Source organism: Pongo pygmaeus, chromosome 6 (assembly GCF_028885625.2).
Source record: "Pongo pygmaeus isolate AG05252 chromosome 6, NHGRI_mPonPyg2-v2.0_pri, whole genome shotgun sequence".
Taxonomy (NCBI): Eukaryota; Metazoa; Chordata; class Mammalia; order Primates; family Hominidae; genus Pongo; species Pongo pygmaeus.
The window spans coordinates 48,868,370-48,893,329 of record NC_072379.2 but is presented as its reverse complement, the minus strand read 5'-3'; the positions used below and the strand labels follow the sequence as shown (position 1 = coordinate 48,893,329).

The 24,960-nt window shown below is 35.0% G+C and overlaps 1 protein-coding gene across 1 annotated transcript in view; it reads left to right on the top strand.

The window, feature by feature from the left end:
- The window catches only part of GPR141 (G protein-coupled receptor 141), a 228,263-nt gene that overhangs the window by 87,711 nt on the left and 115,592 nt on the right, over nucleotides 1–24,960 (top strand). Inside the window, exon 5 of the mRNA XM_054495680.1 lies at nucleotides 142–279. The gene's annotated coding sequence lies outside the window, so the exon portion shown is untranslated. The remainder of the gene's footprint in view (nucleotides 1–141; nucleotides 280–24,960) is intronic.

The following is a 24,960-nucleotide window of genomic DNA, read 5'->3' as shown; positions in this document are numbered from 1 at the left end:
TTTCCAGAAGAGATTAGCATTTGAATCACTAGACTGAGTAAAAATGATCACTGCTCATGTAAGCAGGCATCCTCCAATTTGTTGAGAACCTGAACAGAGCAAAAAGTCAGAGTAAGGACAAATTCTCTCTTTCTTCTTCAGTGAGGACATTTATCTTTTTCCTGGGAAATCAAAGCTCTTGGTTCTCAGACCTTTGGACTTGAACTGAATTATGCCACTGATTTTCCTGGTTCTCCAGCTTGCAGATGGCATATTGTGGGATTTCACCTCCATAATCAGGTAAGCCAATTTCCATAAGTCTCCTCTTATATTTATAAATCTATATATTGGTTCGGTTTGTCTGGAGAACTCTACTAATACGGTATCAAAATTATTATTTTTTTGTGTGTATGAAATCCAGTTGTTCTAGTACCATTTGTTGGATGCCTCTGTCTTCTCTACTGCATTGCCTTTGTAACTTTGTTGAAATTCAGTAGTTCATATATGTGTGGATATAGTTCTGGACTCTATTCTGTTCCACTCATCTATTTGTTTATCTATGTGCCAATAGTATACTCTCTGTTACTGTAGTTTGATATGTCTTGAAATCATACAGAGTTAGCTTTTCTACTTTGTTCTTCTTACAAGTTGTTTTGGCTATTATAGGTCCTTTGCATTTACGCATGAGTTTTAGACTTACCTTGTCTGCTCTTCCAAAAAAGCCTGCAGTGATTTTGATTGAAATTGCATTGAAATAATACAGTAGTCCCCCATAATCCATGGTTTTCCTTTCCTCAGTTTCAGTTACCCACAATCATCTGAAGTCTGAAAATAAATGAGTGCAGTACAATAAAATATTTAGAGAGAGAGAGAGAGAACATTCACATAACCTTTATTACAGTATATTGTTATAATTGCTCTATTTTATTATTTGTTGCTGTTGCTAATCTCTTACTGTGCCTAATTTATAAATTAAACATTATTGTAAGTATGCATGTGTAGGAAAAAACAGTGTATATTGGGTTCAGTACTATCTGAGGTTTCAGACATCCTCTGGGGGTCTTGGAACATATTCCTCATAAATAAGGGGTCACTAGTACAATTAAATTTGGGTGTAATCAATGTCTTAACCACCTTGAACCTTCAGACACATGAATTAAGCATATATTTTCTGTTTTAAAATCTTGTTGAATCTTTCTCAGTAATATTTTATACTCTTCAGGGTACAGTTCTTGTACATCTTTTGTTAGATTTATCCCTACTTTAAATGATATTTTTAAAATTCAATTTCTGATTGTTCATTGCTAGTACAGGAAAATAATATAGATTTTAAGTATGTATCTTGGTGCTGCAATCTTGCTAAACTCACTTAGATATAATTGCCTTTTTGGTAGATTTTTCCAATCTGTATGCCTTTCATTTCTTTTTCTTGTCTGACTGCAGTGGTTAGAATCTTTGGGATGATGTCGAATAAACGTTGCAAGAGTGAACATTGTTGTCTTATTCCTGCTCTTATAGTAATTTTTTTAAAGGAAAGTACATGCCCTTAACCAGCTTGAAAACATTTTCATATATTCCTAATTGGCCAAGACATTTTCATACATACATATCATTAACGGATGTTGGATTTGTGACATGACTTTTCTGTGTCTATTGAGATAATCATATGGTTTTTCTTGTTCAGTTTTTTGACATGGTGAGTGAATTTTTGCATGTTAAACCAATCTTACATTTTTGGGATAAGACCCACTTGGTCATAATGTTATCTTTGTTATACATTGTTATAACAATATATAACAATATATTATGACAAAATTATCATATAGTCGTACTATGTAATATATTTCACATGTTACTATTGTAATATGATCTGTGATATATTATTTTTGTTATATTTTCTGATTTTAAGAGTTTTTGCATCTATGGTCATAAGATGTATATCTATCTATATCTATATCTATGTAGTTTTTTTCTTTTAATACCTTTGTCTTCTTCAATTTTTTAATATTTTAAATTGGTGCAACACCTGCTTAAATGTCTTAATCCTCAGAGAATGAGAAGGAAGTATTGCCTCCTCCTTGGTTTTCTGGAATAGTTTGTGTAGAATTGTTATTATTTCCTCCTTAATATTTGGTAGAACTACAGTCAATTAGTTAAGAAACTGTAGTTTATGGGAAGAAATTCAACTTTTACATTATAAAATAAATTTAACTTATTAGAACTACAAGTTAAAATTTTAAAACTAGAAATTAAATTTCTTCAATAAATATATGGCTACTCAACCTATCTATTTCATCCTGAATGAGCTTGGCAGTTTGTGTCTTTCCATCCATGTCATCTAAGTTTTCAAATTTATTACTACAAAGTTTTTATCATCCTTTAAATATATGTAAAATTTGTAGTGATGTCACCTCTTGTTTCTGATGTTGGTAAATTTGTACTTCTCTCTTTTTTTCCTGGTCAGTCTGGCTATAAGTTTTTCAATTTTATCTTTTCAAAGAATTAGCTTTTGGTTTCTTTAATGTTCTCTTTTTTTTTTGTTTTCTATTTCACTTATTTCCACTTTGATATTTACTATTTTCATTCTCTTTCATCTGCTTACTTTAGATTTAATTTGCTCTTCTTTCGCTGGTTTCTTAAGATAGACACTAAGGTCATTGATTTGAGACCTTTCTTCTTTTCTAATGTAAGCATTTAATGCTATTTCATGAATTTATTTATTTTTCCACCACTACTGAGGCAAGATCCTTCTGAGTACTCTATGTATTGTCCATTTTCCAGTCTGTGGATTTCTAGTCTTTGGCTGGTAGGTATAGTCACTATTATGGTCCTGTGTTATTACTGGATTTCCTCTAATCTTTTCTGGTAATTTTTCCCCCAGCCTCCGATAGTTTCCTCACATTCATGGACTGATTGCTACTCAGATGAAAACTCAACAGGGGTCCTCTGCAGCCCTCTTCTCTGCAGTACTCAATTCTGTGTGCTGTAGCCACCTTGTTCTCATTGGATTCTTATCTCCATCTCAAATCAGGGGATCTACTGAGCTCCTCCTGGGCTTCCCCTTCCTTGGCTATAGCTTAGAAACTCTCCCAAGGCAGAACTTTGGGGCAATCATAGAGTTGACCTCATTTATTTCCTGTCTCTCAGAGATTAGTATCCTTCATTGTCTAACGCTAAGTGTCTTGAATGTCATTGTTTCATATATTTTGTCTGTTTTGCTCTGGGTTTGTTTTTTTTTTTTTATCTCTCTCTCTCTGTATGTGTGTGTGTGCTGGGGGTGGAGGGTGAGATTTAGTTGCTTCATTTTGATCCTCATTTTCTCCTGATCCCACTCAAGGAAGGATTTTATCTTTATTATTTTACCCAAAACTGCTCTCGTCAAAGTCAATGATGACATTCCATTGTTAATTCTAATATTCATTTACTAATCCTTATAATACCGGAGCTATTAGTAGAAGTTGGCCCATTTGATCAAGCTGTTTTGAAACATTTCCTTCACCTGGCTTTCAGGACACTACATTTTATTTTGTTTTTCTCTGTCTTTCTGGCTGTACCTTCTCAACCTATTTTCTGAATCATCCATAACATTTCCTGACCTTTACATATTGTAGTTCCTTGGAGCTCAGTTCTTAGATATCTTATTTTTCTTCATTAACTTCCTCTCATCTAGTGTCATGACTTTAAATATCATCTCTGTACTTCTGGCTCCCAAATTTCTATCTCTAGCCTGAACTCAAAACTTACATATCCATTTGTCTAACCAACATCTCCACCTGGATATTTAATTGGCATCTTATACTTAACATGTTTGAAATAAAATTCCTAAGATTCCTCCTCAAACCTGATCCTCCTGCAGTCTTTCTCATCTCAGTTAAAACCATTTCTGGGCTGGGGGCGGTGGCTCACGCCTGTAATCCCAGCAGTTTGGGAGGCTGAGGCAGGCGAGTCACAAGGTCAAGAAATTGAGACCATCCTGACCAACGTGGCAAAACCCCGTCTCTACTAAAAATACCTAAAAAATAGCCCATGTGGTGGTGTGTGCCTGTAGTCTCAGCTACTCAGGAGGGTGAGGCAGGAGAATCGCTTGAACCCAGGAGGCGGAGATTGCAATGAGCCAAGATCGAGCCACAAAACTCCAGCGTGGTGACAGAGTGAGATTCCACCTAAAAAAAAATTAATAAAAAAATTAAAAAAAAATCAGTCCTTCTAATCGTTTAAGCCAAAAACCATGGCTCTGTCCTTATTGTCTCCCTTTCTCTCACATTCTACATCTGATCTGATAGTACATCATTCGGCTTCATATTTAAATCTCTCTCCTGAACCTATTACTTCTTATTTATCTCCACTGCCACCACCTGGGCTTAGCAATCATCATTTCCTGCCAGGATTGTTTCCATTATCTCCTTACTATTTCCCACTCTGCCTGTTCAGTCAGCAAAGCAGCCACAGTGATCCTGTCATCACAGTTTCCACGGTCAGATCATGTCATTTTTCTGCTCAAAACCCTCCATGCTTCCCATCTTACTCAAAGTTAAAGAAAAGTTCTTATTATGACATACTCCCTACCTGATCTGCTCTCTGCTGGTCTTAGTCTTCCCAGGTTACTATAGCGGAATACCATAGACCGGGTAGCTTAAACAACAGCATTTATTTCTCATAGCTCTGGAGTTGGGAAGTCCAAGAACAAGAACAAATTGCCAACAGGTTTGATTCCTGGTGAGGGCTCCCTTCCTAGCTTCTTGCTGAGTCCTCACATGGAGGAGAGAGAGTTCTGGTCTCATTTTCTCTCCTTATAAGGACGCTAGTTCCATCATGGGATCCCACCTTCAAATATCATTACATTGGTGTTTAGAGCTTCAACAGATAAATTTTGGGGGACACAATCATTTAGTCCATAGCACTGCCCAACACCACACCTTCCCTCTTATCTCTCTGACATAATCTATACATGTTTTATCTTCCTCATTCTGTTTAAGCTTCTCTGGTATCCTCACTGTCCTTGAATAATAGGCATGGTCCTATATCAGGGCCTTTGGACTTCCTATTTTTGTTGATTGGACTGCCTCCTCCTTGTCCCCAAGGAATCAATATGGCTCACGCATTCTCTTCTTCATCCTCCTTCTCCCTTTTTTGTTCTCCTCAAAAGTCTTCTTAGAAAGGACTTCTCTGGTTACTTTATTTAAATTTTCACCCAACCAAAGACCTTATCTCTATTCCCTGCTTTATTTATTTTCTTTTTAGCATTTATCACTCTCTAACTTATTATGTATTTCACTTTTTAATTTTTTTTTGTCTGCACCAACCACTAGAATGTGGTTGGTGGGGCCAGGCACTCTTTTAGGCAGAAAGACTATAGCAAAGAATAAAATAGAAAAATCTTTGCCTAGAAGAGTGCCTGACCCATAGTAGAAGCACAATGGATATTGATATCAAATGAATGGATTCTGTTTTTTCCTCGGAGAAGACCACTTTGATATAGGAGAATAGATTGTAGAGGGCTATAGTGGAAGCAAGAGAAAAATTATTAACAGGAGTCCAGGTCAGAGGAACAGTGGCTCAGGTTAGGCTGATAGCAATGGAAATAGTTGGATTCAGGGTTTATTTGGGAGGCAGAGTCAACCAGCCTTGCTTAAAGAGGTTGAGAGGAAAGTGATAATCATAGATGATGCCTATATGTTCGTCTTAAGCAGTTGGGTAGAAAGTATTGCCATTTCTTAAGGTGAGGAAGATGGAGTCAGGAACTAATTTTCTGGGGCTGATAATTAAAAGTTCTATTTGATATTTTAAATTTGAGTTGCTATTGAACATCATATAATGCAACTGAAGAAAACAGTGTTCAAGATACAAATATGGGAATCATTGATGTCTAGGTGAAAACCAAGGAGAGATTGTAGGTAGATATGACTAGAGGGTTACCTACAGTACACACTAAATTAGCGTATATATTTGGGTACATGATTTGAGTCTATTTGAAGTCAATGATCTCTTTGTTTACGCACCAATACCACCTACAGTGGGTTCATGTGACTCTAGAATGTTTGATACCTGGTAGGGCAAGCTCCTGTGTGTTTAAAAAAAGTTGTCTTGACTATTTTTGCACTTTTCTTTCAGATGGGATTCCTTATCTACTTGTCAAGTTCCAAGGGAAAAATATTGAGGGCTTAATTAGAATTGCTTTGAATTTATTAAATTATTTGATGAGAATTGATGTTGTTACATGCAAGATCCTTGTATGTCAGGTTTTCTCTTATCTGAAAATCACTTTTCAGCATATTTGTACAATTCTTTTCAAGTCTTAATATTTCTGGGTATTTTTTTGGAAGTCTTAGTTTTATCTCCATTTTGAATGGGCACAGTTTTGATTCTACTTTAAAATTGGACAGTTGCATATACATTAAAAAGTTACGATTTGGGGGTAGCTCCCTTATTAGAATTATTGATTCTAATAGTTTTCCAGGTAATTTTCTTGAAACACATTTATATCAGGTGAAAATAATAACTTTTAAGAGTTTCATTTTAATTTTTATATATCATATTTCTTTTTCTAAAATCTATTTTCCCATTTCATTGGCTAGCAACAATAATAATAATAATAGGTTTCCTTGTATTTCCCGTCTTTGATGTGAATGCCTCCGACATTTCATCTTTGTGACTCTCTATGTTAAGGAAGTTTCCTTGTATGCCTACTTTACTGAGAGTTTTAAATTAGGAATATGTCAATTTTTTTTAAGGCTCTATCAGGACAACAATATTTTTCTTAATCTAGTAATTTAGGAATGTAGTGACTACAAAAATAGAATTCTAAATGTTGAACCATCCGTATATTCCTTTATAAAACTTACTGATCATAATGCATTCTTCTCTTAATAAACTACGATATTTAACCTAAAAATATGACATTAAAACTCTTTAATAAGCTTGCTCTCTAGGTGTGTTTGTGCTGGATAGGGATGGTGTGATAACTGTGCTCTCCTTGGCTGATTTTGGCATCAGAATTAGATACAATAGCTTTTCTCTCCTCCTGTAAGTGAGGTGTTAACTTTCTGTGTTTTCCTTCTGGTTTTGGAACGGGTTAGGTAACAACAAATATGTCTTTCTTTAGGTTTAATAAAACATGCTGTAAACATATCTGGGTGTGTTGTCATTTTAAGAGTGTATCTTGCCTAACTTCTACATTTCTTTTATGATTACTTAGTATATTCATGTTATTTATGTTTTCTTCTTAATCTTGAACTGATTTTGTTAAAATAACCCATCAGTTTCAAATATATACCGTATTTTTGTTGGTATAAGTTATCACATAATTAAATACATTGTAAATGTATTTAAAATTTTTTATTCTTTCTGATATTTTATAATGCAACTTTATGTATTATTTGAATTTCATCATTCTATATTGAAAAAGAAAATGTTAAAAAAACTTCAAAATGAATTATATGCAAATGCTTGGCACATTTACTATGTAAGTTAGCTTACTATTACTTATTATTAAAATGTTATTGGACTAACTGAAGTAAAATATATATAGAAATGCCATGCATTTAATTTAAATGGCATATTTAGTATCTCCAGTTGCACAGTAGATTAGCACATGGTACTTATAAATGATATATTCATTTTATGCTATAAATTTAGAACTTCATTAGGGAGAGATCATGTCTCATTTGTTTTTACCAATCTAGCATGTAGCCAAGTAAAATGCTCTTAGGTAATGTAGCTTAATGAAGGAGTAAATGAAAAGTTTATTTCATGATTACTTATTAAAAGAAAAGCAAAGAAATACTTTTGTGTTTATTTTAAAGTTTTAGGGTTTAAGTCTAACTACATTTCTTACATAAACCACAAAAATTTACATCATTAAAATAATTAACACTATCAAAATTATTAATACTTTGGTAAAGTATAAACATTCATGGAGTGTACTTTTTAAGTATGTGAGAGCAGCTAGGGTATTTGGGGACAGTGCTAATACAATTTCAACTGAAAAAATAACGTGTGTTACAATGAATACAATTGTGACTTCTGAAGATTTGACGTTTAAAATATTTGAAAAATTGCAGAAAAATACCTGGTGGTTGTTATTTTATCTCTGACATAATAATTTAAAATAGATTTGAAAAATTTTGTGGGTTGCAATTTTTTTAGCAGTTATTTTTCTCAGTAAGTTATTTTCCAAAGTAACAAGTAGATGGCATTATATCACTATTCTTAACAGTATTATAATACAATTCTTAGCATAATGATAATGCTCTAGAAACAAATTTCATCAAGTTGTTTTTTATCTTGAATTAGTCAGCAAAATGAACGGGTTTATTCTAATTAAATAGAGCTTAAGATGACGATATTTTAAGAATATAATACGGCTTGTTGTTTCCTCAAAATAATTGTGTCACAAAATAATGGCGAAACATTAAATATTTATTAAGAAAAATAAGATAACATGGGAATAAAATTTCCCGAATCACTTTGCACTTAACAATATGGTAAAATCTTAACTTGTTCCTGAGTCTTGAGAAGAGATAATAGATAGTTAATTATATTTCTTCAATAAATACAATGTCAAAATAGTGCATATGAATCTACATGTCAAAATAGTGATGACTGTAAGTATAATCATAATTGTTCCTTAAATTTTTATGTCATTTATAAAATTTTCAGCCCATTAGCAACATATTATCTCATTACAAAAATGTGCTTAATCATATTAAATGCACCGAAATCGTTAGAAAAATGATTCTGTGATTCTGTGGGGCCTTGGAAAGAAAGGCTCTCAATAAAAGACTTTTCTGTGTAGCTGGTTTTCCACAATTTAGCTGTGCATAAGTGCATTTTGAAAAAATGTATATACTTTGTATGAAAATGACTCTATGTAAGTTCGCTAGAATGAAAAAGAAACATGCCCTCATTACAGGGAAAGTGAATACACCTGAGATTTGTTTGATAGTGATATCCACTTCCTTCCTACCCTCACTCCCTCCTTAACCACTGACAACAATGAATCTGTTTTCCATTTCTACACTTTTGTCATTTCAAGGATATTATATAAATTAATTCATACACTATATAATCTTTTGGCGTTGGCATTTTTCACTCAGCACAATTCTCTGGAGATTTATTCATATCATTGTGTGGATTAATAGTTTGTTCCTTTTTATTGTTGAGTAATATTCCATTGCACGAAGTAACACAATTTGCTTAACCGCACATTTGTTGAAGGATATTGAGTTGTTTCTCATTTTGGGTTATTATGCATAAAGATGCTGTAAACATTTGTCTACAAATTTCACCTGTATGTTAATTTAGGAAGAACTGACAGCTTTACTATATTGCATCTTCTGATCTATGAACATGTAAGGTCTCTCCATTATTTCAGTATTCTTTGATTTCCTTCATTAATATTTGTAGTTTTCAGCATGTAAGATCTGTACATATTTTGTTAGATATACAAGTAGATATTTTATTTTGAACAATTAGAAATTGTATTTAATTAGAAATTTTTAAAATTTTTCATTGGTACATAGTAGATGTATATATTTATGGGGTACATGAGATATTTTGATATAGGCATACAGTGTGTGATAATCACATCAGGATAAATGGGATAGCCATCACCTCAAGAACTTAATCATTTCTTTCTGTTACAGACATTCCAATTATGCTCTTTTGGTTATTTAATAATGTACAATAAATTATTGTTGACTGTAGTCACTATGTTGTGTTATCAAATACTAGACCTTATTCATTCTAACTATACTTTTATAGCCACTAAACATCCTCACTTCTCTCCCTCTCCATCTGCTGATGGACACTTAGGTTGATTCCAAATCTTAGCTATTGTGAATTGTGCTGCAATAAACATGGGGGTGCAGATATCCCTTTGATATATTGATTTCCTTTCTTTGGGGTATATGTCTAGCAGTGAGATTGCTGGATCATGTAGTAATTCTATTTTTAGTTTTTTAGGAACTACCAAACTGTTCTCCATAGTGACTGTACTAATATACATTGCCACCAACAGTGTAATAGGATTCTCTTTTCTCCATATCCTCGCCAGCATTTGTTATTGCTTGTATTTTGGATAAAAGCCATTTTAACTGGGGTGAGATGAGATCTCATTGTAGTTTTGATTTGCATTTCTATAGTGATCAATGATGTGGAGCACCTTTTCATATACCTGTTTGCCATTTTTTTTAATTTTTAATATTTGTGTATACACAGTAGGTGTATATATTTATGGAGTAGTACATGAGTTGTTTTGATACGGACATGCAATAATCACATCATATAACATGGAATATTCATGCCCTCAAGCATTTATCCTTTATGTTACAAGTAATCCAAGTATACACTTTAAGTTATTTTAAAATGTACAATTAAATCATTATTGACTATAGTGACCCTGTTGTGCTATCAATTACTAGGTCTTACTCATTCTATATTTTTTGTACCCATTAACTATCCTCACCTCTCCCCTACCTTCCCACCCCTTCCCAGTTTCTGGTAACCATCCTACTCTCTGTCTTTAAGAGTTCAATTATTTTGACTTTAGATCCCACAAATAAGTGAGAACATGCAATGTCTGTATTTCTGTGCCTGTCTTATTTCACTTTACACCATGACCTCCAGTTCCATCCATGTTGTTACAAACAACAGGCTCTCATTCTTCTTTTATGACTGAATAGTACTCCATTGTGTGTGTGTATCACATTTTCTTTATCCATTCATCTGTTCATGGACATTTAGGCTGCTTCCAAATTTTTGTTATTGTGAATTGTGCTGCAGCAAACACAGGAGTGCAGATACCTCTTTGATACACCAATTTTCTTTCTTTTGGGTATATATCCAGCAGTAAGATTGCGACTTTTTATGACAGCTCTATTTTTAGGTTTTTGGGGAACCTCCAAGCTAATCTCCATAGTGGTTATACTAAATTACATTCCCACCAACAGTGTACGAGGGTTCCCTTTCCTCCACATCCTCGCCAGCATTTGTTATTGCCTGTCTTTTGGATATAAGCCATTTTAACTGGTGTGAGGTGATATCTCATTGTAGTTTTGATTTGCATTTCTCTAGTGATCAGTGATACTGAGCACCTTTTCGTATGTCTGTTAGTCATTTTTGTATGTCTTCTTTGGAGAAATGTCTATTCAGACCTTTTTGTCCATTTTTAAGACAGATGATTAGATTTTTTTTCCCTATAGAGTAGTTTGAGCTCCTTGTATATTCTGGTTACTAATCCCTTCTCAGATGAGTAGTTTGCAAATATTTTCTCCCATTCTTTGGGTTGTCTCTTCACTCTGTTGATTGTTTCCTTTGCTGTGCAGAAGCTTTTTATCTTGATGTGATCTCATTTGTCCATTTTTGCTTTAGTTGCTTGTGGTTGTGGAGTAATACTCAAGAATTTTTTGCCCAGCCTAATGTCCTGGAGAGTTTCCCTGATGTTTTCTTGTAGTGGTTTCATAGTTTGAGGTGTTAGACTTAAGTCTTTAATACATTTTGATTTGATTTTTGTAATATGGTGGGAGACAGGGGTCTCATTTTATTCTTCTGCATATGGATATCCAGTCTTCCCAGCACTATTTATTGAAGAGACCTTTTTTCCCAGTGCATGTTCCTGGTAACTTTGTTGAAAATGAGTTCACTGTAGATGTATGGGTTTCCTTCTGTGTTTTCTATTGTGTTCTATTGGTCTATGTGTCTGTTTTCATGCCAGTACCATGCTGTTTTGGTTACTATAACTCTGTAGTATAATTTGAAGTCAAGTAATATAATATCTCCAGTTTTGTTCTTTTTGCTTAGTATAGCTGTGGCTATTCTGGGTCTTTTGTGGTTCCGTATAAATTTTAGAATTTTTTTCTACTTTTGTGAAGAATGTCATTGGTATTTTGACAGAGATTGCATTGACTCTGTAGATTTCTTTGGGTAGCATGAGCATTTTAACAATATTGAGTCTTTCAATCCATAAATGTGGAATATTTTTCCGTTTTATTGTGTCTTCTCTAATTTCTTGCATCAATATTTTATAATTTTTATTGTAGACATCTATCACTTCTTTGGTTAAATTTACTCCTAGGCATTTTATTTTATTTCTAGCAGTTGTAAATGGGATTACATTCTTAATTTCTTTTTCAGATAGTTCACTGTTGGTGTATAGAAATGCTACTGGTTTTTATATGTTGATTTTGTATCCTGCCACTTTACTGAACTTGTTTATCAGTTCTCCAGTTTTTTGGTCGATCTTAGAGGAAAGGCTTTCAGTTTCTCCCTATTCAGTGTAATACTAGCTATGGGTGTGTTGTATATTTGGTTTTTACTGTGTTAAGGTATGTTCCTTTTATACTCAGACTTTTTAGAATTTTTATCATGAAGGAATGTTGAATTTTATCAAATGCTTTCTTGGCATCAATTGAAATTATATGGTTTTTATCCTTCAATCTGTTGATATGATATATCACATTGATTGGTTTGCATATGTTGAGCCACCCTTGCATCCCAGGGATGAATTCTAATTGGTCATGATGAATGATCTTTTTAATGTGTTGTTGAATTCAGGTTCCTAGTATTTTGTTGAGGATATTTGCATCTATGTTCATCAGAGACATTGGCCTTTAGTTTTCTTTCTTTTTTTTTTTTTATGTGTGTCTAGTTTTGGTATCAGGGTAATACTGATCTCATAGAATGAGCTTGGAAGTATTTCCTCCCGCTCTACTTTTTGGAATAGTTTGAGTGAAATTCATATTAGTTCTTTAAGTGTTTGGTACAATGCAGCAGTGAAGCCATCAAGTTCTGGGCTGCTTTGCTGGGAGAATTTTTATTACAGCTTTGATCTTATTACTTCTTGGTATATTCATGTTTTGGATTTCTTCATGGTTCAAACTTGGTAGGTTTTATGTGTCTAGGATTTATCCATTTTTTTAGGTTTTCCAATTTATTGACATATAGTTGCTCATAGTAGTCTCTAAAGATCCTTTGAATTTCTGTATCATTGGTTTTAATGTTTCCTTTTTCATCTCTGATTTTATTTATTTGGGTCTTCATTATTTTTTTCTTAGTCCAGTTAAAAGGTTGTCAATTTTGTTTATCTTTTCAAAAGACCAACTTTTCATCTTGTTGATCATTTGTATTTTTTGTTTCTATTTCATTTATTTCTCCTGTGATTTTAATTATTTCTTTTCTTGTGCTAGTTTTGAGTATGGTTGCTCTTGCTTTTCTAGTTCTTTAAGATGCATCCTTAGGTTGTTTATTTGAAGCTTTTCTACCTTCTTGATATAGGCACTTATTGCTGTAAATTTTCCTCTTAGTATGGCTTTTGCTATATCCCATAGATTTTGGTATGTTGTGGTTCTGTTTTCATTTGCTTCAGGAAATTTTTCAGTTTTTTTCTTAATTTCTTCATTGACCCACTGGTCATTCAGGACCATATTGTATAATTTCCATGTGTTTGGGTAGTTTCCAAAGTCTGTCTTGTTATTGAGTTCTAGTTTTATTCTATTGTGGTCAGAGATGATACTGGATGTGATTTCAATTTTTTAAAATGTTTTAAGACTTGTTTTGCATCCTAATATATGGTCTGTCTTTGAGTATGATCCATATGCTAAGAAGAAGAATGTGTATTCTGTAGCTGTTGCATGAAATGTTCTGTAAATATCTATTTGGTGTAGAGCGCTGATTTTTTTGCCTGGAAGATCTGTCCAGTGCTGAGAGTGGCATCCTAAGTCTCCAGCTATTATTTTATTGGGATCTATCTCTCTCCAGCTCTAATAATATTTGCTTTATATATTTGGATGCTCCAATGTTGGCTGCTTATACATTTACAATTGTTGCATCCTTTTGCTGCATTGACCACTTTATCATTATATAATGACTTTCTTTGTCTCTTTTTATAGTTCTTTTGAAACTCCTGCTGTTTTTTTGGTTTCCATTTGCATGGAATATCTTTTTTCATCCCTTTATTTTCATTCTATGTGTATCATATTTATAGGTGAAGTTGTTTTTTTTTTTTTTTTTTTTGAGACGGAGTCTCGCTCTGTCACCCAGGCTGGAGTGCAGTGGTGTGATCTCTGCTCACTGCAAGCTCTGCCTCCCGGGTTCATGCCATTCTCCTGCCTCAGCCTCCCAAGTAGCTGGGACTACAGGTGCCTGCCACCACACCCAGCTAATTTTTTGTACTTTTAGTAGAGACGGGGTTTCACCGTGTTAGCCAGGATGGTTTCAATCTCCTGACCTCATGATCCGCCTGCCTCGGCCTCCCAAAGTGCTGGGATTACAGGTGTGAGCCACTGTGCCTGGCCAGCAAAGTTTGTTTCTTATAGGCAACAGATTGTTGAATCTTGTTATTATTTTATTCTTTCAGCCACTCTATGTCTTTTGATTGGAGAGTTTAGTACATTTACATTCAATGTTATTAATAAGTAAGGACTTACCCCTACCATTTTGTTATTTGTTTTCTTTTTTTTATTGTCATTTGTTTTCTGGTTGTTTTGTGATCTTTTCTTCCTTCCATCTTTCCTTCCTTCATTTTTGTGAAGGTTATTTTCTTTGGTGGTATGTTTCTTGCTTTTTATTTTTTGTGTATATGTTGTAGGTTTTTAAGTTTGAAGTTACCATGAGGCTTGCAAATAATATCTTATAACCCAATATTTCAAACTGATGACAAATTAATACTGATTGCAAAAGCAAAGTAACAAACAAGCAAAGAGAAAACTAATAAAAAAAACTGCATTAGCTGTGTCTAACATTTTAATATGTTACATTTTTATTTTCTTTTTAATTTATTATAAAAAATTTCCCTTGAGACTTTCTCTTTGACCCATGAATTATTTGGGCATGAATTGTTATTTTTGAAGTGTCTGTATATTTTCCTGTTATCTTATCATTATTGGTTTCTAGTTTCATTTTATTGTGGTTGGATATTATATTTTGTGTGATTTCAAGTCTTTTAAATTTGTTGGGGTTTGTTTTATGACCTAGGATGTGGTCTTTCTTGGTATATGTTTTATTGGCACTTAAAAAGAGTGTTTATTCTGCTGTCTTTGGGTGGAGTATTCCAACAGTGTTAATTAGATTTTGCTGATTGATGGCATTACTGAGTTATTTGTATCCTTGCTGATATTCTGCCTAGTTGTTCAGTCAATTATTGATAGAGGAGTTTTGAGGGATCCAACTATTATTGTGGATTTGGCTATTTCTTTTTTCAGTTCAATTGATTGAACTGAAAAATTGCTTCACATATTTTGCATCTCTGTTGTTGGGTATGTATACATTTAGGATTGCTGTGTCTTTTGGATGGATTATCAAATCATCACTATATGATGTTACTCTCTGTCTCTGGAGATTTTCTTTTTTTTATGCTCTGAAGTCTACTTTATCTGATATTAATGTAGCCACTCTTGCTTTTGTTTGATTAATGTTTGCATGTCATATCTTTTACTTTCAGCCTGCCTATATTGTGATATTTGAAGTGAGTTTCTAATAGAGTTCATGTTGTTGGGTCATGTTTTTTATCCACTCTGCCAACCTCTGTCTTTAATTGGAAGAGGTTTGTAATTTTTTATTTTCTGCTTGTTCTTTCTGTTTTTCATTTCTTTTTTGCTTTTTCTTACCTTCTTATGGGTTACTTATACCTTTTTAGAGTTCTCTTTTAATTTGTCCATAGTGTTTTTGAGTGTATCACTTTGTATAGCTTTTGTTCAGTGGTTGTTCTATGTATTACACTACACATATGTAACTCTTTATAGTCTACTGTCATCATTTTTCCAGTTTGAATGAAATATGATTACTTCTCTTTATGCTACTTTACTTTTCCCAATTTATAACATTATTTTAAAAATATTTTTTCTACATGTATTTAGAACAACATCAGATGATGTTAAGATTTTTCTTTCTTCTGTCAAACATAATTTAGAAAACTCAAAAGGAGAAAAATGGTATTTACCCATCTTATTGTTTATCATATTATTTCTCTCCTCCTGATGTCCCAAGGCTGCTTCTTTTATTATTATTATTTTTTTCTGTTTAGGAACTTCTGTTAGCTACTCTTTTATTCTTTTTATTTAAAAAAACAATGTTTTTTTTTTTTTGTTTTCCCTTCATCTTATTAAAAAAAGTCTTTATTGCCCCTTAATTCCTGAAAGATATTATCACTGGGTATAGGATTCTGGATTGGCAGTTCTTTTCTTTTAGTACTTTGAAAACAATATGGCTATTCTTTCTGGCCTCCATAGTTTCTGATGAGTAGTATGCTGCTATTCAAATTGTTTTTACTTTATAAGAAGTAGTTGTTTCTCTTTTGATTCTTTAAAAACATTTTCTTCATTTTAAGTTTTGAAAAATTTAACTGTGGGGGGTCTTGGTGTGTATTTCTTTCACTTATCTTGATTGGGAATCATTCAGCTTCATGAATCTGTAGATTTATGTCTTTTGTGAAATTTGAGAAGTTTTCTTCCATTTTTTTGAGTACTTGTCTAGCCCTGTTCTCTTTCTCCTCTCCTTTTGGAACCCCAATAATCTGAACTTCAGATTTTTGTTATCGTTTAATAGTTCCTGAGGTTCTGTTTTTTGTATGTGTGTATTTATTTATTTATTTATTTATTTATTTTAGTCTATTCCCTTTCCATTGTTCAGATTGGGTAATTTCTATTACTTTATGTTCAAGTTCATGGATTTTTAAAAATTCTGTTCTCACCATTTTGCTCTTGAGTCCATCCATTGAGTTGTTTATTTTGCTTATTGTATTTTTCAGCTCTAGAATTTCCCCTTGCTTATTTTTTATGTCATTTATTTTCTTGCTGAGACGTTTGTTCATTTGTTTCAAGTGTGTTCACAGTTGCTTATTAAAGCATTTGTATGATGGTGGCTTTAAAATTGTCATCGAATAATTGTAATATTTCTGTCATTTCTGTGTTGGCATATGTCATACATTTTCATTCAGTTTGAGATCTTCCTGGTCGTGGTATGAGGAATGATTTTTGACCAAAGCCTGGGCATTTGGGGTAGTATGTTATGAGACTGCATTTCAGTTAGCTTTCCATTTTAGCAGGCTCTTTGTGACACCATTCTGGAAGGACAAGGAAGGGGCATGTCCTCATTACAGCCAGATAGGGGAAAATCCAGGTTCCTCACTCAGCCTCCATTGACATCCAAAGCTGGTGCTTTGCATTACTACTGGGTGGAAGTGGAAGCTCAGTACCTGAGTAGGCCTCCACTGGGAGTGGCTGGGAGTGGTAGGCATGCCTCATTCCTGATGCTCATGTGGCACTCCTGACACCATAAAGTGGGTGGCATCATTACCACTGGGTGGTGTGGAAGGTCCTGATGCTTCCCCAGCCCTCCTTTGACACACTTCAGTTGCAGGAGGGAGCCTCATTTATGCCAGGCTGGAGTGGAAGTCCAAGCTGCCCATGTGCTCTCTGCTGATGCCATTGCAGCTCTCTACTCTCCTCTGACAACATATCAGCAGTGGGTGGTGTCTCTTTATGGCCTGGCAATGGTGGGAGCCTAGGCTCCTGCTCAGCTTTCACTGGTGTGGCTGGGGATGGAGCCAGTTTTTTTTGTCCTGTGGTTTTATGGCTTCCATAAAGCAGTACTTTTCTAAAAATTTTCTGTCTTGCTAAAGAGCCCCCTCTTTATCTGTTTGCTTGACAGAGTAAGTTACTTGGAACTTTGTCTGGGCACACTGAGTTTCCAGCTTCTCCAGAACTCTATCTGGGATATATGAGGCAAAAAGAAAGCCCAGGGAACTCACTGCTTTGTCATTGCTTGGGTCCAGAGAACCCCAGTCACTCTGCCTTAGTCTTTCCACCTTTCAATATCTACTTATGTCTGCTTAATATAAAATGAGAAGGGTTTTTAGTTTTATTTAGTGGAAAGAACAGAGAAAAATATGTCTGTACCATCATCCCAGAAGCAAAAATTCCCTCCCTCCCCCGTACTTATTTTTACTTTAGCCATCAATTAGTTATTTTCAGATTTTCACGTTTTCAGATATGGTAATTCAATTCAGAAAGAAACATGACCTTGAAGATATGAAAGCAGACCCATAAAAAAAGACAGATTTGGTTTTCTTTTATTTTCTTCAACTTTTATTTTAAGTTCTGGGGTACATGTGCAGGATGTGCAGGTTTTTTACATAGGTAAACGTGTGCCATGGTGGTTTGCTGCACACATCAACCCATCACCCAAGTATTAAGCCCAGCATCCATTAGCTACTCTTCTTGATGCTCTCTGTCCCCACTGTCCACCCAACAGGCCCCAGTGTGTGTTGTTCACCCCCATGTGTCCATGTGTTCTCACCAGTCAGCTTCCACTTATAAGTGAGAACTTGCAGTGTTTGGTTTTCTGTTCCTGCTTTAGTTTTCTGAGGATAATAGGATTCCTTTGTATGGCTGCATAGTATTTCGTGGTGTATAGTACCAATTTTCTTTATCCAGTCTATCATGGATGGGCATTTAGGTTGATTCCTTGACTTTGCTATTGTGAATAGTGCTGTAATGAACATACACATGCACATATCTTTAGAATAAAATGATTTATATTCCTTTGGGTATATACCCAGTAATGGGATTGCTGGATCAAATGGCATTTCTGCCTCTAGATCTTTGAGGAATTGCCCACTGTCTTCCATAATTACTGAACTAATTTACCTCCCATCAACAGTGTAAAAGTGTTCCCTTTTCTCTGCAACCCTACCAGCATCTTTTTTAATAATCACCATTCTGACTGGTGTGACATGATATCTCATTGTGGTTTTGATTTGCATTTCTGTAATGATCAGGATGTTGAGCTATTTTTCATGTTTGTTGGCTGCATGTATGACTTCTTTTGAGAAGTGTCTGTTCATGTATTTCGCCCACTTTTAGGTTGTCTGTTCATTCTGATGGTAGTCTTTTTTTTTTTTTTTTTTTTTTTTTTGCTGTGCAGAAACTCTTTAGTTAGGTTCTATTTTTCAATCTTTGCTTTTGTTGCTGTTGCTTTTGGTATTTTTGTCATGAAATCTTTTCACATGCTTATGTCCTAAATGATACTGACTAGATTTTCTTCTAGAGTTTTTATAGTTTTGGGTTTTACATTTAAGTCTTTAATCTATCTTGAGTTAATTTTTGTATGAGGTGTAAGGAAGGGGTCTAGTTTCAATTTTCTGCATATGGCTAGCCAATTCTCCCAGCATCATTCATTAAATAGGGACTCCTTTCCCCATTGCTTGTTTTTGTCAGGTTTGTTAAAGATCAGATGGTTGTAGGTGTGTGGTATACTTCTGGGTTCTCTATTCTGTTCTGTTGGTATGTGTGTCTGTTCTTGTACTAATACCATGCTGTTTTGGTTACTGTAGTCTTGTAGTATAGTTTGAAGTCAGGTAGCATGATGCCTCCACCTTTGTTTTTTTTGCTTAAGACTGTTTTGGCTGTTTGGGCTTTTTTTGGTTCCATATAAATTTTAAAATAGGTTTTTCTAATAATGTGAAGAATGTCAATGGTAGTTTAATGGGAATTGCATTGAATCTGTAGATTCCTTTGGCCCATATGGCTATTTTCACAATATTGATTCTTCCTGTGCATGAGCATGGAATGTTTTTCCATTTGTTTGTGTCTTCTCTGATTTCTTTGAGCAGTAGTTTGAAGTTCTTCTTGAAGAGGTCCTTCCCTTCTTTTGTTAGCTGCATTGTTCCCAGGTATCTTATTCTCTTTGTAGCAATTGTGAATGGGAGTTCATTCATAATTTGACTCTCTGCTTGCCTGTTGTTGGTGTATAGGAAGGCTAGTGATTTTTGCACATTGATTTTGTATCTTGAGACTTTGCTGAAGTTGCTTACAAGCTTAAGAAGCTTTTGGGCTGAGACCATGGGGTTTTCTAGATATAGGATCATGTCATCTGCAAACAAAGACAATTTGACTTCCTTTCTTCCAATTTGAATACCCTTTATTTTTCTCTCTTGGCTGATTGCCCTGGCCAGAACTTCCAACACTATGTTGAATAGGAGAGAGGCATCCTTGTCTTGTGCTGGTTTTCCAGGGGAATGCTTCCAGGTTTTGCTCATTCAGTATGATATTGGCTGTGGGTTTGTCATACATGGCTCTTATTATTTTGAGGTTGTTCCTTCAATATCTAGGTTACTGAGAGTTTTTAACAAAAAGAGATGTTGAATTTTATCAAAGGCCTTTTCTGTGTCTATTGAGATAGTCATGTGGGTTTTGTCTTTAGTTCTGTTTATGTGATAGATTATATTTACTGATTGGTGTATGTTGAACCAACTTTGTATCCTGGGGATAACGCCAACTTGATCATGGTGGATAAGCTTTTTGATATGCTGCTGGATTCAGTTTGCCAGTATCTTATTGAGGATTTTTGCATTAATGTTCATTAGGGATACTGGCCTGAAGTTTTCTTTTTTTTGTTGTATCTTGGCCAGGTTTTGGTATCAGGATGATGCTAGCCTCATAAAATGAGTTAGGGAGGAGTCTCTCCTTTTCAATTGTTTGGAATAGTTTCAGTAAACATGGTTCCAGCTTTTCTTTGTACATCTTATATAATTCAGATATAAATCTGTCTGGCCCTAGAGGGTTTTTTTTGGCTATTTATTACTGCCTCAATTTCAGAACTTGTTGTTAGTCTATTCTGGCATTGGATTTCTTCCTGGTTCAGTCTTGGGAGGGTGTATGTGTCCAGGAATCTATCCATTTCTTCTAGATTTTCTAGTTTATGTGCATAGAGATGTTTATAGTACTTGCTGATGGTTGTTTGTATTTATGTGGGTCAGTGGTGATATCCCCCTTGTCACTTCTGATTGTGTCTATTTGGTTCTTCTCTCTTTTCTTCTTTATTAGTCTAGCTAGTAGTTTATTTTATTAATGTTTTCAGAAAATTAGCTCTTGGATTCATTGATTTTTTGAAGGGTTTTTTTGTGTTTCCATTTCCTTCAGTTCTGCTCTGATCTTGGTTATTTCTTGTCTTCTGCTAGCTTTGGGGTTTGCTCATGGTCCTCTAGTTCTTTTAGTTGTAATATTAGGTTGTTAACTTGAGATCTTTCTAGCTTTTTTATGTGGGCATTTAGTGCTGTAGATTTCCCTCTTAACACTGCTTCAGCCGTGTCCCAGTGATTCTGATACGTTGTCTCTTTGTTCTCATTAATTTCAAAGAACTTCTTGATTTTTGCCTTAATGGCGTTATTTACCCAGCAGTCATTCAGGAGCAGGTTGTTCAATTTCCACATAGTTGTGTGGTTTTTGAGTGAGTTTCTTAATCTTGAGTTCAAATTTGATTGTGCTGTGTTCTGAGACTGTTATGATTTCAGTTCTTTGCATTTGCTGAAGAGTGTTTTACTTCGAATTATGTAATCAATTTTAGAGTAAGTATCATGTGGCGATGAGAAGAATGTGTATTTTGTTGTTTTGGGGTGGAGAATTCTGTTGATATCTATTAGGTCCACTTGATTGAGAGCTGAATTCAGGTCCTGAATATCTGTTAATTTTCTGTCTCAATGATTTGTATAATATTGTCAGTGGGGTGTTAAAGTCTCCCACTATTATTCTGTGGGACTCTGAGTCTCTCTGATGGTATCTAAGAACTTGATTTATGAATCTCAGTGCTCCTGTATTGGGTGCATATATGTTTAGGATAGTTAGCTTTTTTTGTTGAATTGAACCCTTTACCATTATGTAATGCCCTTCTTTGTCTTTTTTGATCTTTGTTGGTTTAAAATCTGTTTTGTCAGAGACTAGGATGGTGACCCCTGCTTTTTTCTGTTTTCCATTTACTTGGTAAATCTTTCTCTATCCCTTTATTTTGAGTCTATGTGTTTCTTTGCACGTAAGATGGATTCCTTGAAGACAGCATACTGCTGGGTCTTGACTGTTTACCCAGTTTGTCATTCTGTGTCTTTTAATTGTGGCATTTATCCCATTTACATTTAAGGTTAATATTATTATGTGTCAATTTGATCCTGTCATGATGCTAGCTGGTTATTTTGCAGATTTGCTTATGTGGTTGCTCTATAATGTCACTGGTCTGTGTGTTTCAGTGTGCTTTTGTAGTAGCTGGTAACAGTTTTTCCTTTCCATACTTCATGCTTCCTTCAGGACCTCTTGCAAGGCAGGCCTGGTGGTGACGTATTCCCTCAGCATTTGCTTGTCTGAAACGGATCTTATTTCTCCTTTGCTTATGAAGCTTAGTTTGGCCAGATATTAAATTGTGGGTTAAAAATTCTTTTCTTTAAGAATGTTGAATGTTGGCCCCCAATCTCTTCTGGCTTGTAGGGTTTCCACTGGGAGGCCCACTGTTAGTCTGTTGGGCTGACCTTTGTGGGTTACTTAGCCTTTCACTCTGGCTGCTCTTAACATTTTTTTCTTTCATTTTGTTCTTGGAGAAACTGATGATTATGTGTCTTGGGATTGATCTTGTGGAGCATCTTACTGGGGTTCTCTGGATTTCCTGAATTTCAATGTTGGCCTGTTTGCTAGTTTGAGGAAGTTCCCCAGGATGATATCCTGAAGTAAGTTTTCCAACTTGGTTCCATTCTCCCTGTCTCTTTCAGATACCCCAATCAGTTTTAGGTTCAGTCTTTTTACATAATCCCATTTTTCAGAGGTTTTGTTCATTCCTTTTCATTCTTTTTTCTCTATTCTTGTCTGCCTGTCTTATTTCAGAAATATAGTCTTCAAGCTCTGAGATTCTTTCCTCTGCTTGGTCTATTCTGCTATTGATACTTGTGATTGCATTGTGAGTTTCTCATGTGTTTTTCAGCTTCCTCAGGTCATTTATGTTCCTCTCTAAATTGGCTATTCTGGTTATCAGCTCCTGTTTTGTTTTATCATGATTGTTAGTTTCTTTATTTTATTTTAATTTTTTAAAATTATTATTATACTTTAGGTTTTATGGTACATGTGCGCAATGTGCAGGTTAGTTACATATGTATACATGTGCCATGCTGGTGCACTGCACCCACTAACTCATCATCTAGCATTAGGTATATCTCCCAATGCTATCCCTTCCCCCTCCCCCCACCCCACAACAGTCCCCTTCCTGTGTCCATGTGTTCTCATTGTTCAATTCCCACCTATGAGTGAGAATATGCGGTGTTTGGTTTTTTGTTCTTGCGATAGTTTACTGAGAATGATGATTTCCAATTTCATCCATGTCCCTACAAAGGACATGAACTCATCATCTTTTATGGCTGCATAGTATTCCATGGTGTATATGTGCCACATTTTCTTAATCCAGTCTATCATTGTTGGACATTTGGGTTGGTTCCAAGTCTTTGCTATTGTGAATAATGCCGCAATAAACATACGTGTGCATGTGTCTTTATAGCAGCATGATTTATAGTCCTTTGGGTATATACCCAGTAATGGGATGGCTGGGTCAAATGGAATTTCTAGTTCTAGATCCCTGAGGAATTGCCACACTGACTTCCGCAAGGGTTGAACTAGTTTACAGTCCCACCAACAGTGTAAAAGTGTTCCTATTTCTCCACATCCTCTCCAGCACCTGTCGTTTCCTGACTTTTTAATGATTGCCATTCTAACTGGTGTGAGATGGTATCTCATTGTGGTTTTGATTTGCATTTCTCTGACGGCCAGTGATGGTGAGCATTTTTTCATGTGTTTTTTGGCTGCATAAATGTCTTCTTTTGAGAAGTGTCTGTTCATGTCCTTTGCCCACTTTTTGATGGGGTTGTTTGTTTTTTTCTTGTAAATTTGTTTGAGTTCATCGTAGATTCTGGATATTAGCCCTTTGTCAGATGAGTAGGTTGCAAAAATTTTCTCCCATTTTGTAGGTTGCCTGTTCACTCTGATGGTAGTTTCTTTTGCTGTGCAGAAGCTCTTTAGTTTAATTAGATCCCATTTGTCAATTTTGGCTTTTGTTGCCATTGCTTTTGGTGTTTTAGACATGAAGTCCTTGCCCATGCCTATGTCCTGAATGGTAATGCCTAGGTTTTCTTCTAGAGTTTTTATGGTTTTAGGTCTAACGTTTAAGTCTTTAATCCATCTTGAATTGATTTTTGTATAAGGTGTAAGGAAGGGATCCAGTTTCAGCTTTCTACATATGGCTAGCCAGTTTTCCCAGCACCATTTATTAAATAGGGAATCCTTTCCCCATTGCTTGTTTTTCTCAGGTTTGTCAAAGATCAGATAGTTGTAGATATGTGGTGTTATTTCTGACAGCTCTGTTCTGTTCCATTGATCTATATCTCTGTTTTGGTACCAGTACCACGCTGTTTTGGTTACTGTAGCCTTGTAGTATAGTTTGAAGTCAGGTAGTGTGATGCCTCCAGCTTTGTTCCTTTGGCTTAGGATTGACTTGGTGATGCGGGCCCTTTTTTGGTTCCATATGAACTTTAAAGTATTTTTTTCCAATTCTGTGAAGAAAGTCATTGGTAGCTTGATGGGGATGGCATTGAATCTGTAAGTTACCTTGGGCAGTATGGGCATTTTCACGATATTGATTCTTCCTACCCATGAGCATGGAATGTTCTTCCATTTGTTTGTATCCTCTTTTATTTCCTTGAGCAGTGGTTTGTAGTTCTCCTTGAAGAGGTCCTTCACATCCCTTGTAAGTTGGATTCCTAGGTATTTTATTCTCTTTGAAGCAATTGTGAATGGGAGTTCACTCATGATTTGGCTCTCTGTTTGTCTGTTGTTGGTGTATAAGAATGCTTGTGATTTTTGTACATTGATTTTGTATCCTGAGACTTTGCTGAAGGTACTTATCAGCTTAAGGAGATTTTGGGCTGAGACAATGGGGTTTTCTAGATATACAATCATGTCATCTGCAAACAGCGACAATTTGACTTCCTCTTTTCCTAATTGAATACCCTTTATTTCCTTCTCCTGCCTAATTGCCCTGGCCAGAACTTCCAACACTATGTTGAATAGGAGTGGTGAGAGAGGGCATCCCTGTCTTGTGCCAGTTTTCAAAGGGAATGCTTCCAGTTTTTGCCCATTCATTATGATGTTGGCTGTGGGTTTGTCATAGATAGCTCTTATTATT